At 41.9% G+C, this 17,197-nt stretch overlaps 1 pseudogene; it reads left to right on the forward strand.

Moving 5' to 3' along the window:
• Positions 1 to 11,969: 11,969 nt before the first annotated feature.
• Positions 11,970 to 13,503, forward strand: LOC140713051 (survival motor neuron protein pseudogene; annotated as a pseudogene).
• The last annotated feature ends 3,694 nt before the right edge of the window (positions 13,504 to 17,197 follow it).

Raw genomic sequence — 17,197 nt, forward strand, 5'->3', positions numbered from 1 at the left:
TCCCTGGATAGAGCCTGCCTGTGTCTCCAACAGAAGCACGCCTAGGGAGCTGTGAATAGCCCTCAGACAGATGGCCCAGGTGTGCACCTGAGGAAGCCAGGGCCTTGTCATGGACTTTCCAGCTCAGGTGGAGATTCATATGCCCACAGGTCACATTGACACAGCAGAACACGCTGAGCTGCCTCACATCTTGGCCTGCTTGCCCATCTGGAGACTGAGGTAAAATAGAGATGTTGGCAGTAGCTATGATGGACCAGAAACCAGAGGCCCTTCCTGTGTTTTCATAATCCTCGTGAAGGCCCTGGGCTTCTGGTGCAAACCTAGGAGTTGGAATTTCCTGCTGCCCTGGCAGGATGAAAGCTTAGAGTCAGCTTTGACTTAAAAAAAAACAAACAAAAGTGTGTATTTTTGCACATGAATTGTTGACTGAGGTTCATGCCCACACAATTTGTTTAACGTCTGACTTTTCCAAGTCCCTGACAGCCAAGACTGCCTGAACTCGTGGCCCAACGCATAGTAAGTGCTCGGTCAATATTTGCTGAGTCAAGTGAATGGGTAGTTTTGGAAGTCAAATCTTGGAAGAGCATTTCTCTGTTTCCTCCAGGCAGACCCTGCAGGCGTCAGCTCCAGGAGGTATTTGTCCTGACAGTCCCCTAAACCCTGCTGACACATGAGCAGACACTGCACAACTGCACTGGTGGTTTCTGTCCAGGCAGGCACTCCCTCTGTGGTGAGAAATACCTCAGAAGTTGCCTAGCATCTTGGGGCTCCTTGCCCATCTTTTCAATTTTCAAGTGCCCCAAGCTATTGTGAATGTGTTCAATGTTTATATTCCAAGCAGCTTGAATCTATGCCTTGCAAAAATGCAAGTTGGAAAGTTAATTCATTCTTTTATGTCAAGGTAATTGCAATTTCACCCTAATCCTCTCTTGTCAAAGACATTTCTACAATGCAGGGAGTTATCTTTTACAAGAGACACTTCAAGGTGATTTAATAAGAACACTTGCTATGAGTCACATTTTCCCCTGTAGTCATCTACTCTTCAGCTTGGGAGAACAGGGCTTCAAGTACAGAAGAGAGAAGGCATTTGGCTAGTCACATAACCCACTTACACACTCTCAGTCAAATGTACACCTTCAAGAGAAAAAGAAAGCCCTAATGAGCACTTGTGGTAACTAAGGTGCTAAACGAGATCTTTCAAAGCAATGTTATTTTTGTTTGTTTGCTTTAGGGCAAGCTATATTCACTCAGTGCTTTGAAACTTAAGACACGTATGAATTTCACGACTGCGGACAAAGAGGAAATTTGATACGGAGATTAATTATTAATTCAACATTTACTGAGCCCCTACTATGAGCTGTGCTAGGGACTTGGCTGCAACAGCACACAGGCTTGCCTGCCAGCTGCCCTCGCCAAGCTAGTGGTCCAGCAGGACTGCAGATGTTAAACAAATAACAAAGGCCAAAGGTCTCTCTTTCTCTCTCTGTCTGTGTCTCTTTTAAATGCAAAACTATAAATTTATTTTATATACTCCTTTTTACTTCATCTGCATGATAAAAGGAATACAGATGGATTTTTTAATGTAACCAAATTCCCATCTCACTGCACAGTAGGAACAAGTGGACCCACTCTTCACGGTTTCTAGTTCTCCCCTCACAGTGGAGCGCATCAAAAGGCAGAGGACATTGGCTGGGACGTGACCAAGTTTCAGGGAATTTGGGTGTGAAAGGCCAGCAGGCAGCTTTATCTTGAAGACTGTTCAGCTCCACAGGGTGACAGATTCTCCCACCAACCATGCCTCTGTCAGCCTCAGCCCAAGAGAAAATTGAGCTAAATAAGAGAGGTCTCAGTGGAAAGTATACTGGAAAGACTCACCATAATGGCTCCCTGAAAAAAATACATAAACAAAACACATTTTTCCATCCAAATTAAACAATTAGGTCAAGAGGGCAACTTTGCCAAGTGCCACTTACTCCCACCTCCAGCTGGAATTTTCTGGGCATGCCAGCACTGGTGTTACTTGCTGTAGGCAGATTCTCTACCCATACTTACAAAAACCCACACCAGCTACTTCTGATGGGGTTCTTAGCGTGCCTCTTTCAACTGGATTTCTAAACAAGGAACAATGCAATTGGCAGGTAATAACAGGTTAACAGGATTGTCTTAACAGATACTGGTACCTTTTCAGTTCAGACTTTCACCAACCAAGAGGTTCTATACAGAAGATCCACACATCGGAGCCATGTGATGAGAGGCCAAAACACCGGAGAGCTGTAACCCTGAATGAAGGAGTCAGGTTTGCATATTGATCAAAAAAAAAAATTGCTATTCTTATCCCTTTGTGGCATCATGCTTTGAATATGATCATTTAAGATGTTACTTGGAGTGTAGCTATCTTGAACCCTTGGTGAAATGAAATGGGATAGAAAAGAATAAGATTGTTGGAGGCTTTAACTACTGTTCCACACTTTTGAAAGTTAGAAAAACAAAGAGCAACAGCAGCTGCCTCTGTGTTGGTAATCGTATTTTCCACCAGCAACTGGCTCCCTTTGGTTGGAGCCAATCCTTTGCCGTAATAGAGGATCTAAGCTGCCAAGAGAAGGTCCTCATGTTCAGATAGAGCAACAGAGTGGAGCATTTGAAATGAGGAGCTCCACACCAGTCCCCTGTGGGTCTGAGTGCCTGAGGCTCCCTGCAATGAGTGCACACAGTCATTGTGCTGCTCCACAGAAAGAGATGGGAGCTGGATGGCTCCTTCCCTGATGACCCTTGTATGAGCTAATGATCCTACCGGAAATGCAAAACAAAACAAAGCACTAGTGGTGTAATTTCAACACAGTGACAAAAGCTTAAGCTGAGGTTGCCACAAAAGGTGTAGGAAGGGGTGTGGAGTATAGGCATGGGTGCAGCCAGGGCTGAGAACGACTAGATTAGCTGAAAACAGCTGCTTTTCTTCCCCAAAATATATGGATGAATATTGCACCCTGTTTTCCATGGGGATAATGCAAACAAGTGCTCTGTCAAGGTAATTTTTGTATCCTACAGGGATGGCAGGGCCATATGGGGAACCACAGCTGTGGAGTGGGGATGTAGTATTGCTTGGAGCCAGATGTGTGGGTCCCAAAGCAGATGTCAATGCTCAAAATTAATAGGAATGGGGGAGCCATGCCTAGATCTTTGCTCTAAGATATAGTCATAGTACCCAAAAAGGAAGTTCCAGTAGTGGAGAAGGTAGATTTAGAGCTGGGCTGTCTGAAGGGAAGGCAAGGAATGGCTTATGCACCAGCAGGAAGCCAGTTTCCACCTTGCGTATCCAGTGAGGTTGCCACAGGGCATGACCTTCGTTCCTGGGGTGCCCTGCCCTCAGCTCATTTGGTGTCTGTGGTGCTCAGTGGCTAGAGTTTGGTTCTGTGTATGACAGGCAACTTGGAGGGGGAAATGCACTTCAGTTCAACCAACACGAGTGTATATTCACTGGGCATCAGGTACTGGGATTTCAAAAAACGGGACATTGATATAACACACTGATAATGGAGCCAAAATCTAAACCACTCTGGAAAATCCAGGGTGACCACTGTACTTAAGTGCCACAAATAGCTATTTTGCATAATCAAAGCTTTGGGCTTGAAGGCTTTGTTCATGCTTATGGTGCTCACTCATGACCTTTCTCAGGAATTAGTGCTGCCATATGTTGGAGATTTACCTGTATTAGATTTTCACACACATGAGACTCGATCCTTGGCTTCAACTCAGCAAATGTCTATCTCTCTAGGGCTTCCTATCCAAATCTTTCCAGTCCTTTCAAATGCCTGTCTGGATGAGAACAATTTTGGACTTTCAAAACAGAAGCTAAGAAAGGCCTAGTGAGCCCCAGTGGTCTGATTGCATCCTGTGCTCATTCGCATTCTACTCGGACTTTCTGCCATAGCAATCTGTTTGTTGTAACCCAACCACACTTCTAGCAAAAGGTAACATTTGGGGACCCTGCTCTAACAAATTTAGAGTAACCCGATTCCATGTTTTCTGCACTGAGCAACATGTACAACTCTCACCTTGAAAATTATGCTGAATCTCAGTTACTGAGTCACATCTGTCCGAGATTAGCAGCCCCGAGGGCTGGGATGCTTAGTGCTAGTTGTGTATTAGAATCACCTGAGAAGCTTGAAAAAGTGCTGGTATCTGGCACCCCACCACCAAAGATTCTAATTTAATTGTTCTCGGTTGGGACAATGTTTTCTTTTAATCTTTGCTAGGCTTCATAATATTACTGCTAATCGCTTTTAGAGAGTGAGTGCTTATAACCAAACTCCCAGCCTGGCTTACTACAGCCCCTGTATTTCCTCCTTGACGCCATTTAGCAATGACCCATGGACTTTTGATGACTGGACATCTTTAGTTCTCTAGATGGAAATCTGAAGATGAAGGAGACCTTCTGTGCCAAATAGAAGCCTGCTATTTTTCGTGAAACTAATATATGCCATCTGGTCTTTGTGAAATAATTCTGAGGTTTCTAAGAATTTCCCACAACACTGAAGATCGGTGGCTTAGAGTTTATTGACCCCCAAAGAGAAGGGTATGTTTTACTGTGAGACACAGTTGTCCTTGCCATTTTCCAGATATTACCCACTGTCTTTGCATTGAATTACCTTAAAAGTATTGACTCATAGAAGCAACCCACATGGTTAAATCCAACTGTAATCCAAAGGCCTTGGTCATCAACAAGGTTTTCTCCAACTATAGAAAAATCTGCTCCCCAAAGTTGCCACATTCTCATTCTCTCCATCTAACAAAAAAGAAACAAACTCTCCATTGTCTGGCCTACTTGGATCTTTTTATCTCAAAGAATTTAAAAAAAAAAATGCGTATGATGGCTTGGCATGGTGACTCATGCCTGTAATCCCAGCACTTTGGGAGGCCAAGGCAGGAGGATCACTTGAGTCCAGGATTTCGAGACCAGCCCGGGGGACATGGCAAAACATCATCTCTACACACAAAAAAAAAAAAAAAAAAAAAAGCCAGGAATGGTGTTGCACACCTACAGTATCACCTGAGTCTCGGAGGTTGAGGCTGCAGTGAGCCGAGATCGCACCACTGTACTCTAGCCTGGGTGGTAGAGTGAGACCATGTCTCAAACAAACGAATAACAACAACAAAAACCAAAAAACCAAACACTAGCTTATTTTGAGAGTTGGGGGAAATAAATGACGAAGGCTGGATTCATTTTAGACTCACTTCTAGTTCCTCAGTGAACTTGGAATGTACGCCATTATTGATATTTATAATTAATCCTAAGAAAGAGGGAAGTCAAAGATCGCTGGATTTTTCTCTCTCCATGCCATTTAGGAATATCTCAAGACTCTTTCCACTGGCGTTGAAAAACACCAGGTCCTAATTCTGAGTTACTTCTGATACTGAGGTGTTCTTCCTAGGTTTTCAATACATTTTGTTTACATCTCTACATGTTTCATTATCTTATTTTTGTTAGCTGGGTTTGTTTCCTGTCTGCCTCCCATGAGGTCCTTCAGGGCTGAGGCTGAATCTTTTCTCCTAAATGTATCCAGTCTGACCCAGAGTCAGTACTCAAATGTGTGACTATAAATGAACGCACAAGTGAATGATGTATCAGCTCCCCCCAAAGCTAGCTGCAAAGAGCCTAGCTGGAGGACAAGAGGGAAAGGCCATGGCCACAAGGGAGTACCATGCGTGGAGCCTGGACTACAGAGATTTATTGCTAAGGCTTATGCTTTTGCCTCCGTTTGCCCACTGTTGTTTTGTCAGTCAATATCTGTAGTTGTTGAATAACATTCATTTATACATTATTTAGTAGGTGTAATCAGTCAAAGTCCCCATGATCATGGCCCTGCTTTTAAAACTTGCCTCTTATCTGTAAACACATTTCCTGAGCTGCTTTATCTTTTCATCTTGTCTAGGTGATCTATAGCAATATCCCAGAACCTGCCTATTTTTTTTAATCCCCTGATGGATTATAAATAGCCTCTTCTAAACCTCCCCAACGCTTTGACGGCAAATTCCTGCTTTCTAAATTACTATCCACCTCTTGCTCTGCACTCAGACCCCTTCAGGAGGCTGTCCTCCTTCCCCAGGGCAGACACAAAAGCCTTCTACACTTCCCTGGCTTCATGCTAAAGGAACACTATGGCAACGACCAATGTTTGGAACGATTGCAGCCGAACACACACATCACTCACTGCTTCAAATGCCTAATAGCGGTGATTAAAGAAGAGAAATCTGGCATAAAAGAATGGCGGGAAAATAAAGCAAATGAGAGAGAACAATGAGTGACAGGAGAAAAGGAAGGAGTGAGGAGAGACCTGAGGGAAACCTGGGAGAACAGAAATGAAGACAAGAAGGGAAAAGGGAACAATGGGGAACACAGTGCACCCTGGCCTGCTTTCTTTGACCTGAGGCCCTGCACATTTGCTAAAACACCCAAGTCTGTCAAACCACCACTGAAGCAAATGTTGTTAGAAGAGGCAACGTGGCTGGAAAGAACTCGGTGCTCTGTGATGCCTCATGGATCCTTTTTATTCCACAGATAAGAGAGAGAAAAAGCCCCATTGCCTAGCTTCCTAGATTGTGGAGAAGCTACTGGGCACATGGTGGATCCTGGGACCTACTGTTCTCAAGAACTTGCTGTCACAGGCACCTTGGATGTATACTTATGAAGGATTGTGTTTCCAAGACACTTCCTCCTCCACTCAAAATTTATTCACACTTGCAAACAGGAATCATCTCCTACCCAAACCCCCGTGACCATCTCTCAAGCCAGAGGTGAACAGCCAGGTGGCCCTTCTCTGAGCTTGACTCTTTCTGTGTATTAATTTTCAATTTCAAGTCACAACCTAATCCATTAAGAAGCACTTATTCTCAGCAAACCTCTTGAGCAAGCTCTCATTTGCTATTTCTCAGTATAAACTCATTCCTACCTTCCGGTTCAGTGTTGACACTAAATTTGGCACAGTGGCTCAGCACCCACCTTCAGCCCTGCATCAATCTCCAATTTGTTTTCTCACGCCTCCACACCATCAAAATCAGCCTCGGCTTTTCTGAATCCCCATGGGGCTTAGCAGATGGGGTGGCACTTCATAAACCCAGTCTGTGCAAAGCTGTTAGCAAAAATGCACAGAGGGCAGCCCCTTGGCCTTCAGTGGGTATGCTCTGAGTTGCTCCAAAGGTATCCTTAAACATGGTATCATGTTGAGTCTCTAAACTCTAAATAGTTAATTCTTCTCTAAAATTTATGCCCCTTGCCATCCCTGAAAGTGGGTAAACCCCGCTGGTTTTGAGTGAACATTCTTTAAAAAAAAAAAAAACTCCATTTCTTAGGATTTAAGTCTATATGATTGAAGGACACAGAAATGTGCAAACATGTTCCCAAAGGCTTGATGCTGTGTAATCGTAGGCCCCTCTTCCCTGGAGCTAATCTTTATTGTGAGTTTACCATGTTCCAGGCATTTTGCTGATTTTCAGGCATTATCTCATTTGATCCACCCCCAAACTCCAGAATGATCTTTAAAACAGAAGTCAGATGATGACGATTCTCAGCACAGAACTCTCCAGTGGCTGTCTCACTCGGAGGAAAAGTAAAATCCCTACTGCGGGCTGTCATGAGGCCCCTGTGAGCTCTCCAGTTGTATTTTCTAGAGAATCACCTTTCAGTTCTGCACTATAGCTTGTCTTGCTGTTCCTCTCACTTGTCAACTAATTCCCCTCTCTCCCCTAATGCTTGTCTTTTTCACTCTCAAATGTCATCTTCTCAGGGAGAAGACAGCTGCCCAATGTACACTGTACCCCATCTCCACCCTACATCCCATTCGCTGCTCATATTCTCTTCATTGCACCCCTACTGTTAACCTGCTACATATTTGTTTACCATTTCCGCCAACTAGAAAGTAGCTGGAGAAAGACAGGACTTTTATTCACTTTGAATCCCCAGGACCTACAAGAATGGTGTTTTCAATAAAACATTTTTTAGTAAATAAATGCATTAAAGTATTCTTCTTATCTCCATTTTACAGTTGAGAAACAGGTTTAGGGAGGTTAACTAAGGTCTTAGAGCCAGTAAGTACAAATAGTACTATGGGCTCACCAACCGCTATTCCCAAGTTCAAAATGCCTTTTTGGGAAATGTTTTTGCCATGGTCATTCAGTTGGGGGTGATTTGACCAAAATGGGAAGCTGAGATGGAACAAGATGAACAAGAAATCACCAGAAGCTGACTCCATAAGCTGGGTCTGGAGTCTGCTATGCACACTGACACTCCTCCAAACTCACTCCAAACTCACTCATGTAGGTTCTCCTCACCTCACTCTTGACATTGACCAAATTCAATCCTTTATTAAATATACACCATAGCATTAAAGTGCAAGACAGATAAGATCACATAAATTTCTCAACATTTTGGGGAACAATGTGACACTGCTATTAATATTTGTAAGTATCTTAGAACCATTTACTAGATGAAATGTTTGTGTAAGGGAAAAGATTATATAAAATGACACAAATCAACCTCAAATACACTAGTCTGTAAACTCCTAGAGGGTAGATACTGTGCTATATTCTCCCTGATTAGCACCACAAATGACCTATAGTCGGAATTCGATAAATGTTATTGAATTGATAAATATCTTTGGAAACGAAATTTTAGTCTGTAAGAGCAGATTTGGATAGTGGCATCTTTTCTGGGCCAGGCAATGACACACAGTTGTACGAAAACAGTGCCAGGGGAGGGTCAGTTACATCTGAAAGAAAGTCATAATCCCAGTGGAAAGTTTTACAAATGAAATACATAGTTGCATGGAATATCCTGTTATAAGAGCAGAATCTGCCACCTTAGTGCTGGGAGGGAATATGTGTTGTTGGAATGTGTCCTCCAAACAGCCAGTCAGGAGGTGGGTTGCTCTCCAGCCATTAAAAACATCCCAGAGGCCAGGCACGGTGGCTCCCACCCGTAATCCTAACACTTTGGGAGGCTGAGGAGGGCAGGTCACTTGAGGTCAGCAGTTTGAGACCAAGCCTGACCAGCATGGTGAAACCCTGTATCTACAACCCCATCTGTACTAAAAATACAAAACTTATCCAGGTGTGGTGGTGCCTATAGTCTCAGCTACTCAAGAGACTGAGGCAGGAGAATTGCTTGAACCAGGGAGGCGGAGGTTGTAATGAGTTGAGATGATGCCATTGCACTCCAGCCTGGGCAAAAGAATGAGACCCTGTCTCAAAAACAAAAACAAAAACAAAACAAAACAAAACAACAACAAAACCATCCCCAAGGGAAAGACAAATGGCCATGATTTACAAACCAGAAAGTTGAATTGATGAAGCCATAAACAGGCAGTCTAAAAAAATTCCAGCTGAGACTTTTCCTCTATATAATCTCTTCTTTTTGCCTCATGCAGGCCTCAGAGCTCTGCCGTATTTCCCTTCAGCAGGGAAAATGAAGCCCCACTGAGGAACAAAATTTCCACAAGTGCCCCTGCTTCCTTGGGTTTGTCCAACTGTCTGGGATATCAGGAAGTGTCTTCAGGTATCCAAAAACTTTTGGTTCAAGAAACAATATAATTCCTTATCCAACTACCAAACTCCTAATGGGAGGAAGGCCAGTCTTCAAAGTGGACAGCCATCCAGATGACATTCTAGATTTCTCCTACTGACATGGCAACACAGGGAACCTCTACTTGAGTGAGTGCAGGACATCGTGACTAGCTTCCAATGAACACAATATGGCAAAAGTGATGGGATGTTATTTCCATGATTAGGTTATGAAAGACTATGACTTCCACCTTGCTAGCAGACTTTTTTTTTTTTGAGATGGAGTCTTGCTCTGTCACCAGGCTGGAATGCAGTGGCATGATCTTCGTTCACTGCAACCTCTATCTCCCAGGTTCAAGTGATTCTCCTGCCTCAGCCTCCCGAGAAGCTGGGACTACAGGCAGGTACCACCACACCCACTCAATTTTTATATTTTTAGCAGAAACGGGGTTTCACCATGTTGGCTAGGATGGTCTCCATCTCTTGACCTCGTTATCTGCCCGCCTCAGCCTCCCAAAGTACTGAGATTACAGGTGTGAGCCACCACGCCCGGCCAGCAGACTCTCTTTCTTACTGGCTTTAATAAAGCAATCTGGCAGTTTGGGAAGCCCATTTGGCAAGAAACTGAGGGTGTCCTTCAGCCAACTGCCAGCAAGGAACTGGGGCCCTCAATCCAGCAGCCCATGAAAAAAACTGAATCCTGCCAACAGTCACTAAGTGAACTTGGAAACACCATGCCCTAGTTAAACTTTGAGATTACCCGGCCAGTATCTTGGTTGCATCCATGGGAGAGGCCCTGAGCTGCAAGATGTAGCCAAGCCATATCTAGATTACACAGAAACTGTGACATAATAAATATGTATTTTTTTAAGCTGCTAGCTTTTGAGGGCAATTTGTTACACAGCAATAGATAACACAATATATTAAAAATCTAATGAAAACTTAGTGAGATACACATGCAAAGATTCGTGTTAAATGTGTCCAAAGCTTGGGATCATAGGATACTTACAGTAGATACTCTCTGGAGGAGAAGTATGGGATCCTACTTCACAATGCAAAGCTGTTCATGCTATTCCAACCTCCACCCCCACTATAGCTACCCATTTATCCACTAAATCAAGCACAAGTTCCTTACCCTAGCAACAAGGTCTGACATCATGTGGCCTCTGCCTATTTCTTCAGTTTTATCTCCTGCTTTCCTACCACTTGCACTCCATCTTTAAGTCATACCAAACTACATGTAGTTGTCCCAAATGCTGTATGCTTTTCCCTTTGTCCATACTGTTCCCTCTGCCTAGAATGTCTTCCTGTACGGGTTTGGTTACAAGCACCTTTGGTGCTCTGTAGAACTCCATTCAAATCCTTACACTGTCCTCCCAACTGTCTTATACCACATGTCCACCTGTCTCATAACCTTTGGTTTCTTTGTCTAATACTTCTCTAGCTGTAAGCTCTGTATTGAGCCTCTTCTTCAACTTGGGATCCTCAGAGCTAGTTCGCAGTCTGGCAAATCACTTCAGTCAACAACTAACGAAAGAATAACTGTGGGATGGACCTGCCAGGAGGAGAAACAATTATTTATTGGCTTAACTGTAATTTATACCACACTATTGAAATAATAGGTGGTATACAATAAAAAGACCTACATTCGGGAAGCACACAAAATTAAAAGCCACGTGGAAGGATGAAAAAGCAAATCGGCCAAACAGCAGGCATATTTGTCACAATGGAGGATTACATTTCATGCTAACTTTGCCATCAGACAAGCAAGAAAATTCCAAGGAATTATGAATTTGCCTACACCTCCCAATTGGGTTCATCCTCAAAATTCCTCCATTAAAACAAAAGAAAGGTTTCCACATGGTTTGTCAAAATTATTCAGGTTTCCATCCTATATATCAGTTCTCCTCACTTTCCTGGTGTATTAAATCAGTTCAAAGAGAAAGAGGAGGGGTTTTAAAATGAATATCTTATTTTTATGCCCTTCAGGAAATCTGCCTCCCTCCCCATTTGTTACCAACTAAAATTGACAAACTGACCCAGAGTTAAATCAACTTAGGGATCACTTAAGGAGTGAAACCAATCACATTTTACATAAAGAAATGCTCAGAGAAGGCAGCAATTATACTTTATCAGAGAAAATGTCTTTCTTACAAAGTATAGACATCAAGTGGAGACGTTTGGTGATCCTTTTAAAACACCTTTAAATCAGAAGTGACTTAGCATGGATGCCCTTCATTTTGAAGAAAGAGAAAATATTTGATGATTTGATGATTCATCAAAAGTTTGTTTCTATTCAACAGGCTTATTGTTGTGAGGGATTTCAATGCAAAATTAATAATCAGCCTTGGAAAAGAAATGCCTTGAATCCTATGAAACTAGGATGACTTAAAAAGTTCTATTCCTGCTCAATCAACTTACTGAAAATCACCAGCATCTTTGATCCACAGAAGGGAATATTTCCAAAAGCTAAGCGAAAATCTCTCTTTCTTTAGGTCATAAATCAACTCTGCAATCAAGACTATGGAGAATCCTTACAGGGCAGATGGCTTTGAATTTTATAAATTGGTTAGGTGTGGGGACATGATCAATAGTTTGATGATTTGACTAAGTAAAATGTGTTGAAAAAAATCACCTGTAGGGAGGTCTTGGATGACTCTGCACAAACATTCTTGAACCTGAAAATCCTAACTGTGAGTCATATTGAGACTAACAAAGTTAATATATGCCACCAAAGGAGAAGGCTATATCATCTCAGGGAAACAATTTTTGACTGTAGTTAGTATTTAGGAAATAATGCATTCGTTGAAAGGTAAAACTGGCAGTAGGCTTACGATGGCAATGGGCAGTGCCAGCAGTGGCTGTGGCATCCTGGAGCAGGAAGATTTGGTGCAGTTCTAGTGCAGCACAGTCCAGAGTGACGATTCTGACATTTGGGATGCTACAGCACTGATAAAAGTGGATAATAAAGCTGTGGCTTCATTTAAACAGGCTCTAAAGAATGATGACATTTGAGAAATTTCAGATAAACCAAAAAGCATGCCTAGTAGAAAACCTGCTAAGAAGAATAAAAGCCAAGAAAAGAACACTGCAACTTTCTTGAAGTAGTAGAAAGTTCAGGACAAATGTTCTGCCATTTGGTCAGAAGACAGCTGCATTTACCCAGCTACCATTGCTTCAATTGATATGAAGAGAGAAAGCTGTGTTGTGGTTTACACTGGATGTGGAAATAGAGAGGAGCAAATCTGTCTGATCTACTTTCTTCAACCTCTGTAGCTAATAATATAGGACAGAATGCTCAAGAGAATGAAAACGAAAGTCAAGATTCAGTGCTACTCCATGGAATTCTGGGACCAGGAAAGCCAGGTCAGGTCTAAAATTCAATAGCCCACCACCCACACCACTCCACTTCCTATCATGCTTGCTGCCTCCATTTCCTTCTGGGCCACCAAAACTTCCCCCACCACCTCCCACATGTCTAGATTTTCTTTATGATATTAATGCTTTAGGAAGTATGCTAATCTCTTGGTCCATGAGTGGCTAGCATACTGGCTATTATACAGGGTTGAGGCAAAATTAAAAAGAGAAAGGGTGCTCACATTCCAATTAATGAGTAAATATGCCATTATTATAAAAGTGAATCTTACTTTTGTAAAACTTTATGGTTTGTGGCAAACAAATGTTTTTGAATATTTTAAAATTTAAAATGTTAAAAAGTTGAAAGGTTAATGTAAAAGAGTATTAAAGACATTTTGATACTAAAACTATTAGATAAAAGGTTGAGCTACATCCCTACTAGAATTCTCATGGTATCAAAGTATCACCTCACCAAAAACTTACTGGTTGGTTGTGTGCAAAAAATATACTTTTACAATAAAGGGTTCCTTAGGCTCTGATGACATTTTACATCACTAGTAGTCAGAAAAAAACAGACATGTTTTCTGATCTGTGATGCAGTATGACCTATACATACTGCACTGTACACTCTATGACCTATGAAGTGCTCTGGCAAAAAACTTTAACTGAAATTTAGTCAAGCCTTTAGATCTAATTTCCTGTTTGCAGGAAATGCTGGGGATAGAGCAATAAGTTAAATGACACCACTAAAGAAATGATCAGACAGATCCAGAATATAGAATGTTGTAGAAGATAACTGGTCTCATTGCTTCAAAATATCAGTGTTGAAAAAAAAAAAAAAAAGTGGAAAGGGTAACTCTTCTAAAGTTACTTAAGAGACATCATAACCTAATGCAATGTGGAATCTTTGATTAAACCTAAGGGGCTGAGAAAATTTGATTATGGACTAGATTTTGAATATTAGACCATTATTGCTAATTTTATGAGCTGTGAGAAGGATGTTGTAGTTTATAAAAGAATGCCTTCATTTGCATACTCATTTAGGAATGAGGTGTTATTGTGTCCCTTAAAATGTTTTCAAATGGTTTTGCAAAATGCGCATGAAGCCTATATGGCAAAATGTTAATGAATCTAACTGGTGTGTATATGGGTGTTCAATGTGCTATTTTTTCCTATTTTCTGTATGTTTAAAAGTATATATATATATATATTTAAATTAAAAAGGCAACACTGAAACAAGAATAAACAGTTTTCTTATACTAGAATTGCTACAAATTTGATTATGTAAAAGAAACTTGAAAAATTTATACTTGATGTGGGTTTGCTGAATCAGGACAGACTAAAGCTTTCAGTGCCAATAGTTGTCTTCTTCAGAGAAAATTTGATGGGTGCATTCTTCTGGTTTACTTTTATCCAGATTGAGTTGCATTTGATTTGACTCTTTCTTATATACAGTGCTTTAGAGAACTTCTTCATCTTTTTTTATTGATAACTTACCAGACAACCTAACAGGGTTAGGATGTCTAACCTAACATCTGCTTTCCAGGCAGCCATCAACACACAGAAAGCCTGACGAGAATCACTCAGGGACCAAAACATTCCATGCCACCAGTGTATTACCTTGTCCTTCATACACTCCCAACCCAGCCTCAGGAATACTGGCCATAAGGGAAAATCAGCCAAATGCTGGAACTGAGAATGAGGGTTTGCTCTAAGTAAGTAAAGGCACAGCTCTAAGTTCTTTGTAGTGCTCCACTACACAGTGTTTCCTACAACTCCCTGATAAGAATTACCTGAAGCGTGTGTGTTAAGCTTGCAGCTTTCTAGGCACAGACCCCAGAGTCTGGGTCAGAAAGCCTGGAATGGAGACAGCCCTCAGGAATCTACATTTGCAACAAGGAAAACAGAATCCTGATAGCTAAAAATGCCAAAAGATTGTTGCTAGGATGGTAACCCCTAAACATAGCTGCACACTAGAATCACCAGAGGAACGTTCACAATTCAGTAGGACTTACTGAATAAGGATCCCTGGCAGTGGGAACCAGGACTTTGTTTTTTACACTCCCACTTTGACTGAATATTAGAATAATCTGGGGAGCATTTGAAAATACCAGTATTCAAGGCCTCATGCAAAACAACTGACTCAGAACCTCTCACAGAGGAGTTGTCTGTAAAAGCTCCTTAGGTGATGAAAACAGACCACAGTTCAGCATATGGAAAACACTGAATTAAGTGCTTTAAGATGAAGCTGGGGTCATCAGCTTTTAATCTTTATTCTCCAAACCAGAGCAGCAAAAAGCAACTATACATCAACTTTGGGGCACACATGGCTGGGCTGGTGCTCCAGGCTGCTCCCTGTGCATAACTTTAAATTGAACCATTGATTCAGGTCTCTCTAAAAAGCCTGTGAAATTCAGATCACATTAGAAAGTGTCCCATCTGTAATGGGAATAAGGAGGCTGGGAGCCCAGAAACGGTGTTCAGTCTGTCTGCCAGTTAAGGATTTCCATACAGCTTCAAAGAAGTTCTAACTACATGATGACATTGTTGCTCAGGAGTGAAGAGATTCTACTACCAGCAAAATGGAAAGGAAATACTCCACACACAGCAGCTACATTTTCACAAGGTCCTCAGGATAATTGTCGGCACATGGTAGGCACTCAGTAAATATCTCATGAATGACTCCCATTACCGTGGATAAAACACGAGTCTTTTAAGATGTCTCACTGTGGATTTGTCTCCAACTTCTGAAGAAATCACCATCACAGTCATCATCATAAATTATGATATTATGAATAACTGTACTATGAATAACTGGAACTAGTAGCAAATTGCTTTAATGTGGGCCAAATAAGTTCTGCTTAGATATTTAAATAGACTTTAAACATTCTGAAGGATGGAGATTTCAAAGCTGGCACCTTCTTATCTGTGGGGCATAATAATGGTGCCCCAAAGATGACTACTTTTTAGTCCCCAGAACCTGTGAATATGTTACAGTACCTGGCAAATGAGCAAAGTTAAGGATTTTGAGCTAGGGAAATGTTCCTAGATTATCTGGGTGGTCCCAAGGTAATTCAAGTTTCAGTCGAAGATGAAAGAAAGACTGGACGTGGTGGCTCATGGCCTGCAATCCCAGCACTTTGGAAGGCCAAGGCAGGAGAATGGCTTGAGGCCAGAAGTTCAAGACCAGCTTGGGTAACATGGCAAGACCCTGTATCTACAAAAAACAAACTAGCAGGGTATGGTGGTGCATGCCTATAGTCCCAGCTACTAGGAAGGCTGAGGTGGGAGGATTGCTTGAGTCCAGGGATTCAAGACTATAGTGAGCTGTGATCATGCCACTGCATTCTAACCTGGGTGACAGAGCGAGACCCTGCCTCAGGAGAAAAAAAAAAATGATGGCAGACAGACATAGTTCAGAGTCAGAGAGAGTAGAAGAAGCTATGTTTCTGGCTTTGAAGATAGAGGAAGGGGCCATGAACCAAGGAATGCAGGTGGCCTCTGGAAGATGAAAAAGGTAGAGAAATGGATTCCCCCCTGGAAAAGACACTGGAAGAAATGCAGCCTTGTTGACAGTTTGATTTTAACCCAGTGAAACTCACTTTACACTTCCGACCCCTGAAGTTGTAAGATAATAAATTTGTGTTAAGCCACAAAGTTTATGGCAATTTGTTACATCAATAGGAAACTAACATATCATACAATATTTAAGAGAAAAAAATAATTTGGAGAGTAATAGTGACTAAATTAGCATTTCTTGCATTTCAACATAGCAAAGGGCTACATTTGTATCCTCTATAAGATGATGTGGCCAGCCACATCCCTTTCAAAACTGTGGTGTGGTTTTTAAAGAGTATAATGGTGAAATAAAGGTTACTGAGATGCTTGCTATAAATCAAATCACAGACTATACAATAACAATGGCCATTTCTATGTGGCATATGTGCCTTAAGAAAAAGTGACATCATTCCAAGGTCTTGTACCTGGTAAATAAATCAGTAGAATGTCTGGCTAACCAAGATCACAACTTGGGCTTACTCCAGGTGAATGCCCAACCCTCTCTAAAGAATGGCTTCCCACACAAATACCACTTGCCAAAGTGGTAAGCCACTGCTGCGTAAAGATGACAGTGATGCTCATACTGTATACCCACACTTCACCAGAAGGCACTATGCAGCCATGTTTGAAAGGGCATGCTCTCACACTGTCCTTCCTGTGATCCAGGACTCCATTCATGACATGTTTGTATAGGCTCAGGAAGTGTGTAGTCGTGCCAACGGGCAAACCA

Source organism: Chlorocebus sabaeus, chromosome 12 (genome assembly GCF_047675955.1).
Source record: "Chlorocebus sabaeus isolate Y175 chromosome 12, mChlSab1.0.hap1, whole genome shotgun sequence".
NCBI lineage: Eukaryota > Metazoa > Chordata > Mammalia > Primates > Cercopithecidae > Chlorocebus > Chlorocebus sabaeus.